Source organism: Pseudophryne corroboree, chromosome 4 (assembly GCF_028390025.1).
Source record: "Pseudophryne corroboree isolate aPseCor3 chromosome 4, aPseCor3.hap2, whole genome shotgun sequence".
Taxonomy (NCBI): Eukaryota; Metazoa; Chordata; class Amphibia; order Anura; family Myobatrachidae; genus Pseudophryne; species Pseudophryne corroboree.
This window is the reverse complement of record NC_086447.1, coordinates 899,785,718-899,796,523: the sequence shown is the minus strand read 5'-3', so window position 1 is coordinate 899,796,523 and position 10,806 is coordinate 899,785,718.

Below are 10,806 nucleotides of genomic sequence, written 5' to 3'. Positions count from 1 at the left end.
TAGACCTGATCGCCCGCTGTATGAAAACGCAGCCTAGCGATCAGGTCTGGATTAGCCCCATATTTCCTACGATTTTTCCTGATTCCCTCATCCTCCTTCTTTGTACAGACATATGCAAATGATCCATCTATCTATTGTAGAGTGTGTAGCAGTGGCACACACTTGCAGAATCTCATAGGGGGTAACTAGTTTTAGGAGGGGCTCGTCCTTACTTAGATCTAAATTGCAGTGTAAAAATAAAGCTGCCCAGCATGTGTAGGTTACAAGCAAAAGCAGCCAGTATTTACCATGCATGCAAACATAGGCCCTCATTCAGCGTGGATCGCTATTGAGACTGAAATTGCGATTGTCTCAAAACTGCTACTGCAGATCTGCGTATGCATTCACAGAAGTGCTATCCATACGCAGAAACTGCGTACCATCGACACATACCTACTCGGAATAATTCAGAAGCAGTTGCAAGCGATCGCAGCTGATATACGCCCCAAAAACGGCCATGACACGCCTGCGTTTCTCCAACCGCTCCCCACAAACGCCATGTTGCCTCAAATGGTCACTTCCTGTCAATCAATTTGCGATCGCATCTCACTGATCCTGCAAACCCACGGCAATCGCAATTCGGGCTTTGCGTACGTGCAGTGCATGCGCAGTCTGACAATAATCAGCCAATTTGCATTTTATGTTTGCATGTGTATCTCCTATATAATAGCCCAGATCTGTGACTTTCTGCTTCATTTGCTAACGCTGGGCGGAGTCACAACACTGGGCGGAGTTAGTCAAATGAGTCACAGATCTGGGCAAATCTATAGACTAGGAGCAGAAGCAGATGGTATGGGCATGTCACAGGCAGGGGTGCATACCTCCCAGCTTTCTTCAGGCAGAAGGAGGGACACACGCACGGTGAAAAAGGGGCGTGACCAATTAAAAGGGGCGTGGCTTCGCGGGGGCACCCACGATCGTGAGCCACGCCCCCGTTTTCGTCAGTGAGGGGGCATGCCCAGCGCTCTGTGAGCTGCTGGCATGCCCCCAGGGGTGGATTATGAGTCCGGGGGGTCCAGGGCACTTGAGACAGAGGGGCCTATCTCATTGCTGTGCCTGCTGTGGGTTTGGGGGCGTGGCCTAATCGCGGCCACGTGACCACGCCCCCTTATGCAAATTCCGGGAATTGTTGTTGTTTTTTTACATGTGATTTTGGCCCCTCAGCTAGCATACCCTCCAACTGTACCTTTTTAATAGGTACAATACCTTTTTTTCATGGTCTGTACCGATTTTTGGCTCTCCAAACTTCCATTGAAAGTATAGGAAAAGGGGCATGGCCACGCCCCCTTTACCCGTGGCCACGCCCCTTTTTCGGATTTGTACCGATTTTTCTGTGTAAAATGTTGGAGGGTATGAGCTAGGGGTAAATCCAGAGGAGGTGGTCGCTACCCCCTACACACCCGCACAGGCAGAAGAAAGGAGGGACGCTGCTGCCTCCCTGCAACACCACAGACCTGCCAACACGTAGCAGCGTATGCTGACTGTAGCACAATGCTGCTGCTGGCAGGACGGGGGAGCTTCAGAGCTGGGATAGAGCTACTCCAGCTGGGGGGCCCCCTAAAACTGTGGGGCCCGGGGTACGTACCCCGTGCCCCCCCCCCCCTTAATCCGGCTCTGCTGCCGGACCCCCCCCCCCCCCCCCCTTACTCCATACCCCCTGATGCCCCCTCTCCCTCTGTCTCCACTAAATAGTCTATTCACCGCTGCTCTGCTAAGCAGAACAGCGAGTACAGGAGCTTCCCAACTGCCCCCCCCCCCCCAACACCGCAGGACACTGCGGCCCGCTGGTGGGACAGCAGGACAGAACCCCCAAAATGGGACTGTCCCGCGAAAATCGGGACAGTTGGGAGGTATGGGTGTGTGTGAGGGGGTATGCTGTACAGACAGACGGGCACCGGCTCACTGTGTGCTTGACCCCCCATATCAACATACTCAGCAGGGGCTCTCTGGCACGGAGGAGCGTCACTTTCTGGCACACTCCACGCTTCTTAGCTGCAGTTTTGTGGGGCACCTGATGCTGTGCAGGTTCCGTACTGCCCCTGTTATCTCCAGCCCCGGCAACCCCACCGCTAGCTGCTGCGCTGCCACCCGCAGTGAGGTGCACCCAGCTCCTTCACACACTTTAGCTAGCGGGTAGCGCTGCAGAAGTCCACGCTGCTTGCAAGCTCCGACCCCCTCCTCCCTCCAGCCGCAGCGTCTCCTGGGGGCTAACCAGTCACTCCCAGTCTCCCCTTACCACAGTGCCTGGCAGCCGCGAGGTCCGCACCGCGTGCATGCTATGACACCCTCCTCCCTCCAGCCGCAGCGTCTCCTGGGGGCTAACCAGTCACTCCCAGTCTCCCCTTACCACAGTGCCCGGCAGCCGCGCAAGGTCCGCGGTATGTGACTGAGGAGTGGGGGGGGGGGGGGGGGTGTGGATGGGCAGAGGAAACAGGACTCCAGCCTGAGAGAGTCAGCCATGCCAAGTCTCCACCAGCAGCAGATCCCAACAGGTTGGAGTGGAACAGCAGCAGCCAGCAGCAGTGACTCCGGTAAGACACATCTGTCTGTCACCACTGTTCTGTCCCTAATACCAATCTCTCCCGTGCCCTGTGTTCTGTCATGTCCCTGTCACCCCTGGCCTTGCCCTGTCACCCTTATCCTGGCCCTGTCACCCTTATCCTGGCCCTGTCACCCTTATCCTGGCCCTGTTACCCCTATCCTGGCCCTGTCACCCCTGGCCTTGCCCTGTCACCCCTGGCCTTGCACTGTCACCCTTATCCTGGCCCTGTCACCCCTATCCTGGCCCTGTCACCCCTGTGCTTGCCCTGTCAACCCTATCCTGGCCCTGTCACCTCTGTCCTGGTCCTGCCGGCCCTACCCTGGCCCTGTCACCCCTATCCTGTCCCTGTCATATCTGTCCTGGCCCTGTCGCCCCTGTCCTGGCCCACCCCTCCACCCGCAGCATCTACAGACACCCTCCCCCATCCGCACCCCCCCCCCCCCTACATTCTGTGCATCATGCCCTGCAGGTGCTGTTCACGCCGTCGCAAGGGGCTGCGCCTCCTTCACCATCGCACGCCCTTTCATTGTGCAATATTTAACCACTAACAAAGGAATGCAGGTAATACTCCATATAATACAAATATTGAACCCCAGATAGGCATGTAAGGGTTAAGGGGGCGTAGCCCCTTGCGACGGTGTGAAGAGCGCCCGTAGGGCGCGATGAAGCACCTAGTATATATATATATATATATATATATATATACAGTAATAATGACTGTGTTGAGTCAGGTGCTGCTACGCTCCTGTTTTGCCTGCAGTGATTCACCTCCTACTAATGTTCCTGTTCCTTGACGCATCACCTTGAGGACAATCCAATTATCAGCTCATTCCTCCATTGAGGATTCCTCCGACTTGATATATTGGAGAAGGAAGCTACAGTGCGTCATCCTCAGGGTCTGCTGTCATAGAACAGTGTTGTGTCTGAACTCTGAAAGTTTAATCTGTGATCCATCTGCTGTGACCCGGATCTGTGACACTGACCCTCACTACTAAAGTGCTGAGTATTGTGTCACTTTTCACACTGCCCGAAAACTTTATGATCTGTTTATTCACTTTAACAGCAGGCATCCAAGTAGATTCTGGTTGCTGTTTCCTTGTATTGTGTCTGTTCCTGCACTGGTTGTACACCTGCAATCCATCCCCTTCCTTCCCGCCGCCCCCCTCTGCCTCTGTGTACATCGGATATAAGACATACTGCATCTGTAGCATCATAAGAGCTGCACTCACCAGCCCAAACAATGGCCTGGTGCCCCACTAATACTCAGGGAACCCACAAACACACCACGGCCTGAAACCCCACTAATACTCAGGGAACCCACAAACACACCACGGCCTGAAACCCCACTAGTACTCAGGGAACCCACAAACACACCACGTCCTGAAACCCCACTAATACTCAGGGAACCCACAAACACACCACGTCCTGAAACCCCACTAATACTCAGGGAACCCACAAACACACCACGACCTGAAACCCCACTAATACTCAGGGAACCCAAAAACACGCCACGGCCTGAAACCCCACTAATACTCAGGGAACCCATAAACACGCCACAGCCTGAAGCCCCACTAATACTCAGGGAACCCAAAAACACGCCACGGCCTGAAACCCCACTAATACTCAGGGAACCCATAAACACGCCATGGCCTGAAGCCCACTAATACTCAGGGAACCCATAAACACGCCACGGCCTGAAACCCCACTAATACTCAGGCAACCCATATACACGCCACGGCCTGAAACCCCACTAATACTCAGGGAACCCATAAACACGCCACGGCCTGAAACCCACTAATACTCAGGGAACCCATAAACACGCCTCGGCCTGAAACCCCACTAATACTCAGGCAATCCACAAACACGCCACAGCCTGAAACCCACTAATACTCAGGGAACCCATAAACACGCCACGGCCTGAAGCCCCACTAATACTCAGGGAACCCATAAACACGCCACAGCCAGAAACTCCACTAATACTCAGGGAACTTACAAACACACCACAGCCTGAAACCCCACTAATACTCAGGGAACCCATAAACACGCCATGGCCTGAAACCCCACTAATACTCAGGCAACCCACAAACACGCCACAGCCTGAAACCCCTCTAATATTCAGGGTACCCATAAACACGCCACAGCCTGAAACCCCACTAATACTCAGGCAACCCACAAACACGTCACGACCTGAAACCCCACTAATATTCAGGGTACCCACAAACACGCCACAGCCTGAAGCCCCACTAATACTCAGGGAACCCACAAACACATCACAGCCTGAAACCCCACTAATACTCAGGGAACCCATAAACACGCCACAGCCTGAAACCCCACTAATACTCAGGGAACCCACAAACACGCCACGGCCTGAAACCCCACTAATACTCAGGGAACCCATAAACACGCCACAGCCTGAAGCCCCACTAGTACTCAGGGAACCCAAAAACACGCCACGGCCTGAAACCCCACTAATACTCAGGGAACCCATAAACACGCCACGGCCTGAAACCCCACTAATACTCAGGGAACCCACAAACACACCACGGCCTGAAACCTCACTAATACTCAGGGAACCCACATACATGCCATGGCCAGAAACCCCACTAATACTCAGGGAACCCACAAACACACCACAGCCTGAAACCCCACTAATACTCAGGGAACCCACATACATGCCATGGCCAGAAACCCCACTAATACTCAGGGAACCCACAAACACACCACAGCCTGAAACCCCACTAATACTCAGGGAACCCACAAACACACCACAGCCTGAAACCCCACTAATACTCAGAAAACCCATAAACACTCCACGGCCAGAAACTCCACTAATACTCAGGGAACCCACAAACACACCACAGCCTGAAACCCCACTAATACTCAGGGAACCCATAAACACGCCATGGCCTGAAACCCCACTAATACTCAGGCAACCCACAAACACGCTACAGCCTGAAAACCACAGCCTGAAACCCCACTAATACTCAGGGAACCCATAAACACGCCACGGCCTGAAACCCCACTAATACTCAGGCACCCCACAAACACGCCACGGCCTGAAACCCCACTGATACTCAGGGAACCCATAAACACACCACGGCCTGAAACCCCACTAATACTCAGGGAACACTGTCAAAGTCAGAAAAATATCTCTATGCACACTACCATATTTGCACCTCACACAGGTCCGTGCTGCGCATGCGTACGCTCTCCCGTACGTGCGCATACTCACAGTCGCGGGCACCCGCAGGCGCACGGTATGCGTATTTACGGTAGAGTTTATGTGATCGTAGCGTGCGACTCAATCGTTACATATTTTCACTATATAATGTATTTTGTAGATCATGGTCCCTTTGATAGATTCTGAAAGTTTGGTTAATATAGAATGTTCGTGAACAGAGAAATCCCTCTTTGTTTGATACGAAGGGTCAGACAGGAGTAATACAGTGGTGTTTAGTACCCATCGGAAGAGTATTTAATTAGCAATATTCCGGTGTTGGTTTGAAGCAGATTAATCGCTCGTGCGAATAGTTATGGACATAAGAAGTTTATGAACATTTACTGTATTTGCACTTACTTATCCATGCGGCGGGAAACCCAGTTTCCCTCCCACCTGAGCTGTTGGAAATAGTCACGGCCCACCTGTATGAATCAACCTATGACCTTTTGTTATAATGCGAGGAGGAATTCCTGTGTCCAATGAACAATGAGATTGTAGGGACCATTGAATTGTATTGTGTGTGGGGCATAAATAGACAAGCCGATCACATCCAGCTCTCACTCTTCAACGGTTATCATTGCTGAAAATCGGGAGCTGGATGTCCAGAGGCGCATGCGATCGTTTCCTTTGTGCGTAAGTTTTTCTCCGCAACCATATTGTTCTTACTGTTATTGTGGGCCATTTCTCTCTCTCTCTCTCTCTTCTCCTCTTTCTCTCTTATTTTCCCTTAAAACGTAATTGTATTGTATTGTATTTCCTGTGTAGTTATCTGGTTAGGTAGTCTATGTTATATTGTAGTGTATGACTTGTATTGTGTAAATTCTTTTGCAAGTATATCATTCATAATATATATATTAGGCGTTGGACCCTAAGCACGGTATCTGTGTATTTCTTATAGTGCTAAGTATTCTCAGAGCGTCGGTAACGCTCAAACTGCTTTTAAGTTAATAAGGTTACACTAGGTTGCATCTACACCCTATTTCTACACAAAAAGGTTTTACAGCATATTATACTGTTTATGGTTTAGATTTAAAGGTTTAACATTGTGAGCGTCAGCGCCGCTGGTGATCTCCTCGTGGTCCCGAGCGTCCGCTACGCTATAGCGAATCATTACGTTAGTCGGCAGCCAATAACGTGCCTGCCTGTGATCTCTTGGCCGTGAGCGAACGTGACGCTTGAGCGTCTCGACTACGACTAAGCGATTGTTACGCAACGAGCGTACCCTTACGGTACTTCATACGTAAATAGCGTACAGTGTTCTTAGACCTCATAAAGGGTTTTATATACGATAAATATCTAGCTTTATCAATTGGCGGCTCGCCCGTCCTTCACATATCTGCACTAGGTAATTTCAGCAGACATTATCCAGCAGCAAAGGGCGGGAGATCATATTCCTCGTAGTGCTGTTTGGATAAGCGTCTGCTTCGCTTAGTAAAGGGTGCTGAAGGAATCCGGGACCGGAGGTAAGAACAAAACGATAGTGTCTTTTTAAAACTGTTTATTTCTGTCTTGCGTACACACGCACGCATATCTGCATTTCTTTTCATTCGTGTATTTTCATATATCACTCTCCTGTTTGCCATTGTATAATTGATAAACGTACTAAGAGAGATTTGTCGCTATTCCATAGTTAAAGTGTAAAAGTAAAGGGATAAAGTGTAAAGCGCACACGCAACTCTACCTAAAGGTATAAAGAGAGATTGGTGTGGTGCTTGGTAGATGGTCAAGGATCATCTACATTGATAAAACGTGTTAGTTGTGTTACGGTAGACAAAGACTGGTGTACACGTGTCTCTAACAAAGGGAGAGACTCGCGTACGCAAAGGCCGACGCACGCAGCGTAAATTACGCAACGGAGCGTCTGGGTACGCCCACGTAACTCAAACAACACGCGATAAATAACGCAACAGGCGATAAATAGCGAAAATTTATTTTAACATTCGAAATTTAAATTAACAGATCCTTCTCCTAATTTGTAACACATCTGATCTAAAGAGAAATTTCTGCGCAGAAATAGAAATAGAAACAAAAGTGTACATGTGATGAGTGAGTGTTTTTACATACAATTTTGAGGTTGAACCAAAAGAAATCATCGAGTTCTCGTTAGAGATGAGCGGGTTCGGTTTCTCTGAATCCGAACCCGCCAGAACTTCATGGTTTTTTTCACGGGTCCGAGCAGACTCGGATCTTCCCGCCTTGCTCGGTTAACCCGAGCGCGCCCGAACGTCATCATGACGCTGTCGGATTCTCGCGAGGCTCGGATTCTATCGCGAGACTCGGATTCTATATAAGGAGCCGCGCGTCGCCGCCATTTTCACACGTGCATTGAGATTGATAGGGAGAGGACGTGGCTGGCGTCCTCTCCATTTAGATTATAAGAGACTGAGAGAGATTTACTGGAGCTGACTAGGAGGAGTACTGTTACTGTAGAAGTGTAGAGACTGAGTGGAGAGAGTTTACTAGTGAGGACAGTGCAGTTTACTTTATAATCCGTTCTCTGCCTGAAAAAAGCGATACACAGCACACAGTGACTCAGTCACATACCATATCTGTGTGCACTGCTCAGGCTCAGGCCAGTGTGCTGCATCATCTATTATCTATATATAATATTATATATATCTGTCTGACTGCTCAGCTCACACAGCTTATAATTGTGGGGGAGACTGGGGAGCACTACTGCAGTGCCAGTTATAGGTTATAGCAGGAGCCAGGAGTACATAATATATTATATAGTGAGTGACCACCAGACACACAGTGCAGTTTATTTAATATATCCGTTCTCTGCCTGAAAAAAGCGATACACACAGTGACTCAGTCAGTCACATACCATATCTGTGTGCACTGCTCAGGCTCAGGCCAGTGTGCTGCATCATCTATTATCTATATATAATATTATATATATCTGTCTGACTGCTCAGCTCACACAGCTTATAATTGTGGGGGAGACTGGGGAGCACTACTGCAGTGCCAGTTATAGGTTATAGCAGGAGCCAGGAGTACATAATATATTATATAGTGAGTGACCACCAGACACACAGTGCAGTTTATTTAATATATCCGTTCTCTGCCTGAAAAAAGCGATACACACAGTGACTCAGTCAGTCACATACCATATCTGTGTGCACTGCTCAGGCTCAGGCCAGTGTGCTGCATCATCTATATATATTATATATCTGTCTGACTGCTCAGCTCACACAGCTTATAATTGTGGGGGAGACTGGGGAGCACTACTGCAGTGCCAGTTATAGGTTATAGCAGGAGCCAGGAGTACATATTATATTAAAATTAAACAGTGCACACTTTTGCTGCAGGAGTGCCACTGCCAGTGTGACTGACCAGTGACCTGACCACACTGACCACCAGTATAGTTAGTAGTATACTTATATTGTGATTGCCTGAAAAAGTTAAACACTCGTCGTGTGACTTCACTTGTGTGTTTTTTTTTTTTTATTCTATAAAAATAAAACTCATTCTGCTGACAGACAGTGTCCAGCAGGTCCGTCATTATATAAGATATAATATATACCTGTCCGGCTGCAGTAGTGATATATATATATTTTTTATATCATTTATCATCCAGTCGCAGCAGACACAGTACGGTAGTTCACGGCTGTGGCTACCTCTGTGTCTCTGCACTCGGCAGGCAGTCCGTCCATAATTGTAATACCACCTAACCATGGATTTTTTTCATTCTTCTTTATACATACATAGTTACATAGACATCTTCTCTTTATCAACCAGTCTATATTAGCTGCAGACACAGTACAGTACGGTAGTTCACGGCTGTGGCTACCTCTGTGTCTGCACTCGGCAGGCAGTCCGTCCATAATTGTATACCACCTAACCGTGGTTTTTTTTCATTCTTCTTTATACATACATAGTTACATAGACATCTTCTCTTTATCAACCAGTCTATATTAGCTGCAGACACAGTACAGTACGGTAGTTCACGGCTGTGGCTACCTCTGTGTCTGCACTCGGCAGGCAGTCAGTCCATAATTGTATACCACCTAACCGTGGATTTTTTTCAGTCTTCTTTATACATACATAGTTACATAGACATCTTCTCTTTATCAACCAGTCTATATTAGCTGCAGACACAGTACAGTACGGTAGTTCACGGCTGTGGCTACCTCTGTGTCTGCAGTCGGCAGGCAGTCCATAATTGTATACTAGTATCCATCTCCATTGTTTACCTGAGGTGCCTTTTAGTTGTGCCTATTAAAATATGGAGAACAAAAATGTTGAGGTTCCAAAATTAGGGAAAGATCAAGATCCACTTCCACCTCGTGCTGAAGCTGCTGCCACTAGTCATGGCCGAGACGATGAAATGCCAGCAACGTCGTCTGCCAAGGCCGATGCCCAATGTCATAGTACAGAGCATGTCAAATCCAAAACACCAAATATCAGAAAAAAAAGGACTCCAAAACCTAAAATAAAATTGTCGGAGGAGAAGCGTAAACTTGCCAATATGCCATTTACCACACGGAGTGGCAAGGAACGGCTGAGGCCCTGGCCTATGTTCATGGCTAGTGGTTCAGCTTCACATGAGGATGGAAGCACTCAGCCTCTCGCTAGAAAAATGAAAAGACTCAAGCTGGCAAAAGCAGCACAGCAAAGAACTGTGCATTCTTCGAAATCCCAAATCCACAAGGAGAGTCCAATTGTGTCGGTTGCGATGCCTGACCTTCCCAACACTGGACGTGAAGAGCATGCGCCTTCCACCATTTGCACGCCCCCTGCAAGTGCTGGAAGGAGCACCCGCAGTCCAGTTCCTGATAGTCAGATTGAAGATGTCAGTGTTGAAGTACACCAGGATGAGGAGGATATGGGTGTTGCTGGCGCTGGGGAGGAAATTGACCAGGAGGATTCTGATGGTGAGGTGGTTTGTTTAAGTCAGGCACCCGGGCAGACACCTGTTGTCCGTGGGAGGAATATGGCCGTTGACATGCCAGGTGAAAATACCAAAAAAATCAGCTCTTCGGTGTGGAGGTATTTCACCAGA